Here is a 12,848-nt window from a genome sequence, read left to right on the forward strand (position 1 = left end):
ACATTTAAAGCAATTTAAAATCACAATGATGATACTTGTAACCAACAAACAATTTGCAGAAACTCTGAACCAAGAAGTACAAACTTAAATGGTTGTCGTCTTCCAATGTTTGTATGTAATTTTTGTTCATTATTACATTAGGATTTATAAATATGTACATATTTATTTATACATATGTATACATGTACTTATATTTAAGGTTTGTTCACACTTGTCAAATATTTGACCAACAAGAAACACCTAAACATTGATTTCTTTGTATGTGACTATGTATATGTATACATACTTAAGTACATTATTTTAAAATCTTTTTATAATATATTTCAAAATTACATATATTCGATTTTGTATGAAATATTTGACAAGTGTGATCAAATATTTTAACATATTTAAACACATTTCACTGTATTGTAAATAATAGTTGAGTTTGTTATTAATAGTAATTTTCAAAATATATTAAATGAAAAATCATTCTACCAAAACGACAAATTTTGGGTGAGCGTTGAAGACTTTGTAAAGTATAACATTATTACATGTAAGATCCGCATTATCATTAGAGACGTACATGCAAAGTTATTTTCTTAGCCGTGATCATAAAGAAGCGTTAATAAGAAATAAATCTACATACGTATACATTAGAGTGCTCCAAAAAAAATCGAAGTTGCGAATTTTGCCCGTCCCACCTTCTAGAATTGTTCTCTTGCATTTCGGAAAGATATAAAATACAAAAATTGCTGGAAAACTTTAAAAGTTATAAGAAAAACCCCTACCCATTAACGTGTCTCGTAGCACATGAATTCGAAATATGACAAAAAATTTACTTTTTTTGATATATTGTAAAAAAACATTTTGTTACTTAAAATATATCTATATTTACTCTGATATTAGTTTTTGTCAATGTAAACTTGTTCTCAGCTATGATCAAAAAAGTTTAATTTTTTCAACGGCAGTTTAAAACTTCCGATTTCAATTTATAGACAATAAATAATGTCATTTAACTATAAAAAAAAACAAATTTCCTACAGATTAGCTGTACCTTTAATTTGAACTCGGTGTATTTCGAGAAAATCGGATTTTTTGTTATATTTTAGAGAACATATCAATTCCTTACTACATTTTAAATAAAGTATTTTCCGAGTATTATAGTCCAGATAATATAAAATATATAAACGAAGTTTTATTAAAATCGGACATACTTAAACCATAAACTGTGGAGTTCAATGGTAAAATTTCGTAATATTTGGGAATTCTTAGTGTACCAGTTCAAAATAACATTTATTTATTTGAGGGCGATATTTACCAAAAATTACTGGAATTTATCGTGTATAGTCCGACATTTAAAATAGAGTAAATGAAAGCTAAATTAACCCTTTGAGGCACTTGGGAACAATTTAACAACAAAGTTCAAAAATTCGAAAAAACACTATCTTTTTGAATAATACTCTATATAATTAAAGTAATAAGAGATATAAAACAAAAAAAAAATATATTAAGTATAAAAAATTATACTTTAACCCTTTTTGACTTTGAAGTTAATTTGAAGTGAACATTTTTAAAAGAAAAATTTTGTTTATGTAATCCTTTTTAACGTCGATTTTCAATCAAATATGTCTAAACAAACAAATTTTATGTGATCAATAAAGGTTAATTCATAAGCTTTTATACCTAACATATCATTTGTTGTATTATTTTAGTTATTCCTCTAATATAGCATCAATGTAAATTAATAAAGTAGCTACATCTCTTGTTGTACAACAACATCTACAACAAACACATGTATTTTGTTTTTGGAATAATCCAAGAATGTGTCAAAATAAAATTTAAGAAAATTTCCTTTAACAGCAAAGTGAACAAAACATAAATATAAAATATTACTTCTAAGTTGAAAATATTAAGGATTTAATTATATTATTATATATTATACAATTTATAAGACTTTTAAACTACTTTAAAACCACTTTTAATTCATTTTTTCAACTGTTCACAAGTTTTAACAACTAGCAAAACACAATTTAAAAATGGCGACATAAACATTATTAACAATTTTCAAAACAAACTTTGACAACTAATTTTATTTTTCTATAGAACTATAGTTAAAAAAATAGTCAGCTGTTCAAGTGATGCTACTTTATTAATTTACTTTGTATAGCATTATTTAAAAGAATAGTTTTTTTAAGATGTTTCGAACTTCGGCATTAAATTTGTCCCATGTATTTAAAATGGTTAATTTTTTATAGCTGTCATTTATCACCAGAGTAGGCATTTTTTGCACTCGTGAATCAGTGTTGCCAACTTAGTGCGGAAAAAGGCACTAAAGTGGTGCTTTCTAATTTTATGACAGTGCATTTAGTGCTTTTTATACCCAACATATACCCAAGATGAGTGGGGTATATTGATTTTGTCACTTCGTTTGTAACACATTGGTCGTATATATTTTGGGTCCTTATTAAATTCTAAGGCGATTTAACCATGTCCATCCGTCTGTTCATCTGTCCGTCCGTCTGTCTGTTGAAAGCACGATAGGGTTAGAACGTAAAGAGCAAACGAGTTAAATTTTTCCACAAATTTTTATATGGTTCAAAATTTCTCTACCAAATAACATTAATACTCATTACCGACTTAAAAATATTCGACATAAATATGTTTTATATAAGCCAAAATCTCTCTAGTAAATTTTACGCAATCGGTCCATAATTGACCCTACCCCCACATATGGTCACCTTCAAAAATTGATTTTAACGCTCATTACTGACTTAAAAATACGTGTTTGGCGGAGAAATTCGAAATAAACTACTTTTATACAAATGTAATCTTCCTACCGAATTTAATTCGGATTTATCGGTAACGTACCCTACCCCCTATTAAGGTCCCCTTAAAAATATGAGTACAGCGATGAAAATAGACAAAAAATAAGTTTTATATAAATTTTTTACACAATTGAATCTATCCCTCATATATAAAGCCTCCATGATTACTTCATCGTTGTACTCGCATTAAAAAGATTTTTATTATAATTCTTTATGCCGAATTTTATGACGATTGGTCTATAACTGACCAACAAAACAAAATCTATGTACAAAAATGTACAAAAGCAAATATTCTTCAAAAACAAAAAAACAAAATATTCAAAATACTTTAAAATAAGTTATAAGTTTTGTAAAATTTTACAATTTGGGTGTGGGTACATCGGTTGGCCAGTTGGTAGTGTGCCTGTCAGTTTGAATGTTTAATGACATTTTACTATATTTAAAATTCTCATCTTATTTATCTAATATTCGTCAAACATTAGTTTTAGTTCTTACGTTACTAAAAATCTAACTCACACCGGTGAAAGACTTTAGTATGACGCATGTTTTGTTTTGCAGCCCAATGTTCTAAAAAACGAATTTTGGAGTCTTGTAGGAAATGAGCGAAATAATGTGCAATTTTTATTAAAATAAACAATATTTGACTGAAAAAACGTTAGTGCTTTTTTACCCATTTTCAGTTAGAAAATTACGCTTTTTTACCCCTTTTTAATTTTTTTGCGCGCGTTTTGCTTGACCAATGTTGGCAACACTGTCGTGAATACAATTTTATTTCTTTCTCTCGTTTTACAACTCAGTTTCACGAGATTTATTTTTAATCTCGCGAGATCTATTTTTTAAACTCTTCATTTTTTATGCTCACTTCATGATCGATATTTATATATATTGTTTTTTTTAATTTCTCTCATAAGAGATATCAAAATAAATAGAATTTAAATAAAACTCGCACACAGAAAATGTGTGCACGAAAACCGGTTTAATGGCGGTGGTAAAAAATAAATTTAGTAAGAAGGATGTACGTACGTACATATGTATGTGAAAGATGGATGTGTGTGAGGAGAAAAAGGTGGCGACAAACAAATGTTTAAAAAAATAACATGAATTTATAGTCGGACATTGCCGACCATATGATACCCTACCAGTCAGTATGTTAAAATTTTGATTTTTTTTTAAATAAAGCATTTAATTTGTTTTATTGAGGAATATTTTTACTTATGTTTGACAAAAAAGAGAGATTTTGTACAAGAGGGATCATAGGGGAGAAGGGGTAAATATGGGCCTATCCTTATAAATTTTGGTAGATGAATTTACGTCTACTACAAAGTCATTTATGTAGATTTTAATCCTTTTATAAGTAATTATAAGTTAATTTTGACCATCAAGTCATTTTCTGAAGGGGAGTCTGTATGTGGGCTAGGGTCAAATGAGGCCTGATCACAATAAAAATTTGTATTGTCAATTATTGTTCTATAAAACTAATTTTTGCTGATTTTCGTTGACATTATAAAACATTTAACGTACTTATGAGCCTAAAGGCCCGATTCGGGGGGTACGGTTGTATGAGGGCTAGGAGAAATAATGGACCGATTTCAACCATTTTCAATAGCAATCGTCCTTGAACCAAAAAAGAGTATGTGCCAAATTTTATCAAATTATCTTGAAAATTGCGACCTGTAGCGTGCGTACAAGGTTTACATGGACACACAGACAGACAGACGGACATAGCTAAATCGACTCAGAAAGTGATTCTGGGGCGATTGGTATACTTTAAGGTGGGTCTAGGACCAATATTTTTGGGTGTTACAAACTTCAGCACAAACGCATAATACCCTCCCCACAATAGTGGTGTAGGGTATAAAAATGTTTATTTGCAAAACAAAAACTTGCATATATTTCTAAGCATTTTATTTGGGTTAAACACTAATTTATAAATATTTAATAAAGATATTAATGGGTTATTGTAGGAATTTTGTATGGAAACGGAGATAATTGTGTGAGTACGAGGATAATTAAATAACTGTCGAAGTATTGATATTATTATTCAAATATTCTAAAATATTTTATTAAATTACATATTTTAAATGTGACCATGCAATTATGATGTTACATTAATGCTAATATTAAAATGCCCTTTTAACAAATAAATAATTAAATCCTAAAAAATTAAAAAACCCAATTTAAATAACTGGAATTCCAAAAAATTCAAAATATTATTGACCTGTAAATTTTTATGAAAAAAACAAAATAAATCGCATCAACAAATGTTGTTTAATACAAAAACCTAATTGACACATCGTATATCCTATTTCTTACTTCAATTACAATAACAATTGATATTTCTATTTGCACACGTGCACAAAGATCGTAAAAAGCCATAAAATCAAAATGAAATTTCTGGAAATTGACCACATTTTAAAAATTTACGAACATCTACAGGCAAACATAACTCTTTAAAGTTTACACACGCATATACATAAATGCACTCACACATAAAATAGTTAATTTTCATTTTCTTAAGATTTACAATATTATGAAACTCATGAAATACTCTTTTGTACTCGTTTCATGAGAGAAATTTATTTTCCGCTCTTTAAATTTAAATATCACTCGTGAGAAAAAAATATAAATTCACAAGAAAGTAAACAATTTATTTCGCTCGAATTAATATCACTCGAGAGAGAAATCAATTTGAACGCTCATCCTACTCTGTTTTTAACACAAGACTTCATACTAAGAATTAAAATCATATTCATTAAACATGGCCAAGAAATACATAACAAATGAAATATGTATCCTCTAGAATTTTACAAAAAAAATCTATTTTCCCGAATCCGCAAAGTTCAAATCGCAGGTACAGCTGTCGGATAATTTTATTTTCTTCATACACTCTAGTTTACATATAAGTTAGGTTACTCAAGAACGAATTTGCATGGACACACGATATACTTTAAAATATAATGCCGATACTACTGATATTGATGGATTAGTTATTTAATAATTAACTAATTTAATGATGATAAATGGATCTTTGGAAAGCATCACACTAATACTGTTAGTACGTTAATTACAGACTTTATTTTCATTTAGGCCACTATCGGGCCTGTTCATTATTATTCAGAAACTGAGTTTCATGGATGTATTTCCTAAGAATTTTCAATCAGTGTTCGTAGCAATGACAAACAAGAGTTTAAGTATTTCATTGTATTATTTAGACCTATAGTCTTTTTTTTTAAACTTTATATACAGAGTTGCCACGTGCTAAAAATAATAATGGATTTCCAGACTCACTATTTAGCAGTAAAATTACAATATATTTTCTACATAATTGAATATTTTTATTATAAATTTTCTTCTTTTCTTAATTTCTTAATAATTTTTCAAACGATTAATCGTCGAATCGTTTAATTTTTGACGATTAATCGTTCGAATAAATGAAAATTGTAAAATTTCAAATAACGAATAAACTGAATAATTTCTATCAATTAACCGATTAAGAAAAACTCACTATTTAGCAATAAAATTATTTTCTACATAATTGAATATTTTTATTATAAATTTTCTTCTTTTCTTAATTTTTTAATAATTTTTCTATAATAAAGAACATTTTTATTTGATGATTTTGAAAAGAAATCATGGAAATAATTATATAGCATTTATTTCTACAACCTGTTTTTTGGGAACATTGTTGTGTTCTTAAGTATTTCCAATAAGTTCTTCAGCAACAGTTATAGTTGAACTAGTGTTTAAGGGAACGTATGAATTCTAGAACTCGTTGAAAATCCTAAAAAACAGTAATTTCTTTATATAGAAAAGCATTTCACATAAACGGGAATGGTTTATAATATTTGAGAAGAACTAAAAATAGAATTATAGTGAAAGAAGTGAAAATAATAATTTTGTTTATAAAGCGTTCAAAAGTTATTTTAAAACATGAAAAAATCGTTGGTTACAGGAAACTGTGGACCATTAGTATTAACTCTGTATACTCAGTTTTTTCATAATCGGCTCTTTAAAGGACTTTAAAGTTTAAATGACATCCGATTTCAAAGGATGAATTCCAAATTTAAATAATAATGCTTTAAATGATGCATAAATGACTGTCCTGGCACGAAAACTGCCAAAGTTAATTGCAACCATATCGGAACCTCAAATTACCGCTTTTTTAAACCTGGGAAAATAATTCTATCGATTTATCCAATTGGCCATTTTCTAAAAATACATTATGCAATAAATTATATACCAAAACAAATGGCATTTTTAATGCTTTAAAATGGTGCATAAACGACTGTCCTGGCACTCAGATTACCGCGTTTATAAAACATAGAACAATAATTCTACCGATCTATCAAATTTACCAATTTGTAAAAGTACACATTATGCTACAAATGATATACCGTATTAAAGTGCAATCTTAATATTTTAAAATGATGCATAAATGACTGTCATAGCATGAAAACAGTCAATGTTATTTGCAACAGTGTGTAATATAAAGAAAATTATTGCAAAAAAGCAATAGTAACATTTAGTTTCCTTTAGTTCGAATAACCGAATATTTTTTTATTATCCGATTATTAACCGGCTAACGTAAAACCTCAAATAATTATTTGTCGAATAATAATTTATTAATTTCTTTATTTCGTTGAAAACTTTTTTCCTTTTAATTTCGAAATTAGGTACATGATTTTTGTTTGTTATCTTTCCTTACAATTCTTGTAATTACCGTTTTTTCTTCCTCGTACAAAATTTTTAATTTCTTGCCAATTTTTTTACAAATTAGTTTTTTAAAATTTAAATATATGATTTTGATTCAAAGAAATGGTTATTATATTTTCTAACTGATTTGAAATTATTTTTTTAATTTTTTTTAAAGCTATAGAAATTTCATTACAAAATAGGAAAAATTAAATTGTATATGGTATAACTAATTTAACGAAAACTTAAAAATCCCTAAGCATGACAGAAAGAGAATTTAAGAAAATTATGGGAGATTGACACAACCTTCTATTTTTCTACTATGATTTAGACCTATCATAGGTAATTGTTAAAAGTTAGAAACAGGAGTACTTATAAGTATTCGAATTTAGGTATTCTATGTGCAAAATAAATAAATTCTTTTGGTATATTATCTAGGCAGTCCTTGGGTTTCATATCACAATTTTTATAACTTGAAAAATCTTCATTTACTTAAATTAATTAGGCTTTTTTAAAGGAAGTCTATAAAATTACCTCACAAAAGTATTCGAATTTTTCCTGTATTTCACATTTCATAATATTATACGAAACGTAAAGTTAGAATAAAATGTTTTTTTTGCAAAGTTGGCTAGTATATACTCATGTATATATTAGCACATAATTATTTTCAATTTTCCCGACATTGTAGCGGAATACAACTCCAAAACACGCCTTAACAAAACGTCATCCTCTACAGTAGATTTAAGTTTTTACTACTTATAACTTTCACGCTTATGTTGCCCATTACAATAACACTGTAAGTCAAAGATTTTTGGTTTATTTGTATCATCATGAATATTATTTAAAAAAAATATCAATATTTTGGAGTTAGACCATAATGATATGGAAACATTCAGCCTGTAATCCATTGGTTATAAAACGAACAATTATTCAATAATGTATGGCGTTTCTTCGAGGCATGTTTTGGAGTTGTATACTTCTACAATATACTTAAAACTTAAAATGTATAAAAGCTGATATCTAAAAGAATACATACCAGACAACTTTACCCGAGAAAGTTTTACCCTAGTATTATAAAAATGGACTAAGGTTCTAATAAGTTCAATTAGCAACAGAAGAGTGATCCCATTAATATATCTTGGAACTTTTAAATACAGATTCTTGTAACAAAAACTATAATTTTTAGATACGCCAAGGGGTCTATTAAGTCCCAATATCGAATTTTGGTTTTATCTCTGGAAAAAAAGTAGAAAAAATTACAAATATTGCCAAAAATCGCCACTTTAATAATATTACATAAAAAGATGGTACTATCCCCCAAAATTGTGGCCCAAAAGGGCCAAAAATATATCCCTTCGGTTGATAGTAACTCCTTAAACAATTTTAAGCAAAAAATACCATTTGATTCTAATTTTATGTTTCGTATAATATGATGAACTGTGAAATACAGGAAAAATTCGAATACTTTTGTGTGGTAATTTTATAGACTTCTTTAAAAAAAGCTTAATTAATTTAAGTAAATGTAAATTTTTGAAATTTTAAAATTTTGAAATTTAATCGGGTGAACAAAAAATATTAATAAACATTAATTATGGCTATGTTCTATCTGAACACTTATTTTGCACAAAAAGCTTGTCTGTATTTATTTAAATATATCTTCAAAATTCTTATTTTTATACCCTACACCACTATAGTGGGGAGGGTATTATGCGTTTGTGCTGAAGTTTGTAACACCCAAAAATATTGGTCCTAGACCCACTTTAAAGTATACCAATCGGCTCAGAATCACTTTCTGAGTCGAATACCTTCACGCAATATTTTTGAAATTTTGATATCATACTTTTTATGGCAGTTTTTGGAACAGCGCTAATATTGGCGTAATTATTTTTTTTAATTTCATCTCCTTCATCTGCATATCTGCGGCCAAAATACCGATTTTGGGCGACATTTTTTTATAGACCGAAAATGGCTGTACATATTTCAAATCTGACTTTAGTATACTATTTTACAGGAAAATTTAGGATATATAAACTTAATTTGACAAAGAGCAAAAGAAAAAAAATGCAATTAAAAAAAATCAAAACCTGATTTTATCATTCGTAAATATATTATTCAATGCCCTTAAAAAATAGTGTTAAAATTTTTAATTTATTGTAATTCCTTTAGGAGTTATGATGGTTATAATGTTGGCTAGTGGTTTAATAATTTCCCATCAAACAATGGTGTTTATCATCATTTCTGAACTTAATAAAACTCCATCCAATTAATGTTCCATATATAACATGTGTAATGACAAATTTTGGGCCTTATAACTTTCGTGGTTTTCGAAATATAGCGTTGTAAAGTTTAAATTCTGAAAATTTAAAGTCTTATCACATCTAAAGGGTTAATGATAAAATTTTTATTTTTGCACCATTTGTCTCAGCAAAAAGAATAATTTGATTATGTACAAAAAAATAAATGTTTGAAATATTTTTTGAAAAAATTGCATCTTTTTGAAAAAAATGCACTTTTGAAGCATTATAAAAGTGTTAAATTAAGCTGATTCAATGGATTTTAATAAAATTTTAGTTTTATATTTTAATAATATAAATAATAATAAAATAATATCAAGCTCAAGTGTGTAAAATACAGATTTATAAATTAAAATTTCATATTTTTTTATGAAATTTGACAATCGCTTTGGATAATACTAAATGCACTTTTGAAGCATTATAAAAGTGTGAAATTAAGCTCAAAAAATTTCACAATAAAACAAATTAAATGCTTTATATAAAAAAATCCACAATTTTAACATACTGACTGGTGTAGAATATCATATCCTTTATACAAAAAAATCTAATATGCCATTCAAAGCGTATATGAATAAAAAAATTAAAAAAAACCTTATAAAAAGATCATTTTGTCCTTTGATCCAGCTTACCAAGTATTGATGCCAGAACAAACATTTGGAGAAATGACATCTTAGTATTAATTAAACTTTTTTTATTTAGAAATATCGACCCTTTTTCTTCCCATAAAACCGGAACCACCCTAATTCGTAATAATTCCAATTAAATATTTGCATCTAATGTAATGTATTGAAAGCTGTTTTCCATTACGTAAAATGCATAAATATTAATACATAAGTTTTAATATTTCTCAATATAGAAAGAACGTTTTATTATACCCTTCACCTTCGTGAGAAGGGTATATATAAGTTTGTCATTCCGTTTGTAATTTCTATAATATAATTTTCCGACCATATAAAGTATATTTATTCTGGATCCTTATAGATAGCGGAGTTTCAGAAGACCCCAGATATCTGCGAGATCCGAATTTTCAATAATTCTATTGGAAATACGATCGAATAGAACGCTTTTTAAAGTCAGTCCAATCGGTCCATAAATAACGAAGCTATGAGTAAAAATCCGAGACCGCATTTGAAAATTTCATGATAAATTTACATTTTTCGTGCATGCTTATACAAAACAATAAAAAAACAAAAACAAAACACAGTATCAAACGGTAAATTTTTTGTTATTGTGGTTTCTTGTTTATAAACACAAATCAAAGAATGAACATGACGTTACGTTACGTTGTTATTTGCTAGAAACATGAAATTAAGTACGTAGAGCCCGGATTAGATGAGAACACATTAAAGGGGACTTTTTGGTACTTTTTCGTTCTACATAAAGTACTTTTTTGAATTTTTTATAGTATTGAACCTGGAAACATGAAATTTAGCATGTAGAGCCTTTTTTCTATAATATTGAACATAGAAACATGAAATTTTGCATGTAGGACCTTGACTAGGTAAGAACCTATAAAAAGGGACTTGTTGGTACTTTTTCTATAATATTGAACCTAGAAGCATGAAATTTAGCATGTTGGGCCTTGACTAGGTAAGAACTTGCAAAAAGAGACTTTTTGGTACTTTTTCTTTCTACAAAAGGTACTTTTTGAATTTTCTACAATATTGAACCTAGAAACATGAAATTTAGCATGTAGAGCCTTGAACCTACAAAATGGGACTTTTTGGTACTTTTCCGTTCTACAAAAGGTACTTTTTGAATTTTCTATAATATTGAACATATAAACATTATGTAGAGCCTGGATTAAGTGGGAACCCATGAAAGGAAAGTTTTTGGTACTTTTTAGTTCTTCAAAAGGTACTTTTTAAAATTTCTATTATATTGAACCTAGAAATATGAAGTTAAGTATGTAGAGCCCGGATTAATTTAGATCGTATAAAATGGGCTACAATTGGTATTTTTTATTTTTTGTAATAAAATTCGTAATGACTGTTTCTTAACACATCATGGTGAAGATTCGGCACAGCCGAATATAGAACTCTTAGTTGTTTTTTTAATAAAACGTGTAAACTTGTTTATATAAAAATTATAAACTGAAAACCGTTTTATAAATTTTCATTTTCCGTCAATTTCGAATCCGGGTTTTAAAAAAGTCGAATAATTGATTTTCATAGTTCCAATATAAAGGTACCAAATTGCTGGCAGGACTGTTTTCAGCCCTAAAGCCATTTACTGAAATAATTCAAAATTTTCGTTTATTTGGAAATACTTTTTTTGAGGAAAATTATGTTGTTTTGATCTGGTATTAAAATAATATATGAATAAATGTATATATGTATGAAGGCATACATATAATACATTTGTACATAAAAGTGTAAGTGTAAAAGTGAAAATTGTTTAAAATTACGACAAAGAAAATGTAACAAAATTATCCACTTTTTTATTACAAAAGTAAGATTGAATTTAATTTTGCAAAAACGACAAAATAAAACATTAAATAATATAAAAAACAACTATAATCACAATTTAATTATGTCTAAGTAAGTTCATACATACATGTATGTAAGTTTACTAGGGTAGCCCCGTTTTTAAATGTTTAAATTTAAATTTGTCGAAAATAAATTTATAGTTTGGAGCAGTCTAACATATGTAGGAATACAAAATATAGTATACATGTATTTAATGCGATTATTGTCAACATTACGCAGACGTAAACATTTTTGTATCATGCAACCAACAAATCAACCAACCGTAACTTTTTGTGTTGTGATTAATTTTTTAGATGTTTAATCTGTTCCCTGTTTTCAGAAAATACAGAAATGATTGACGAAACATTATTTCATTTACTTTCAAAGAAAAAACAATTTCAGTTTCTAAATCATATGCTTTAACATTTAAATAATAAGAATTTTTTATAACATAATATACATTTTGAAATTGCCTAAACAAATATACATTAAGTGACATACATATACAGTGTCTCTCATAAGTATTCGAATTTAGGTATAATATGAAAAGAAACCAAATTTAATAACATATTTTGTATGCAAAATTA

This window comes from Lucilia cuprina, chromosome 4 (assembly GCF_022045245.1).
Source record: "Lucilia cuprina isolate Lc7/37 chromosome 4, ASM2204524v1, whole genome shotgun sequence".
NCBI lineage: Eukaryota > Metazoa > Arthropoda > Insecta > Diptera > Calliphoridae > Lucilia > Lucilia cuprina.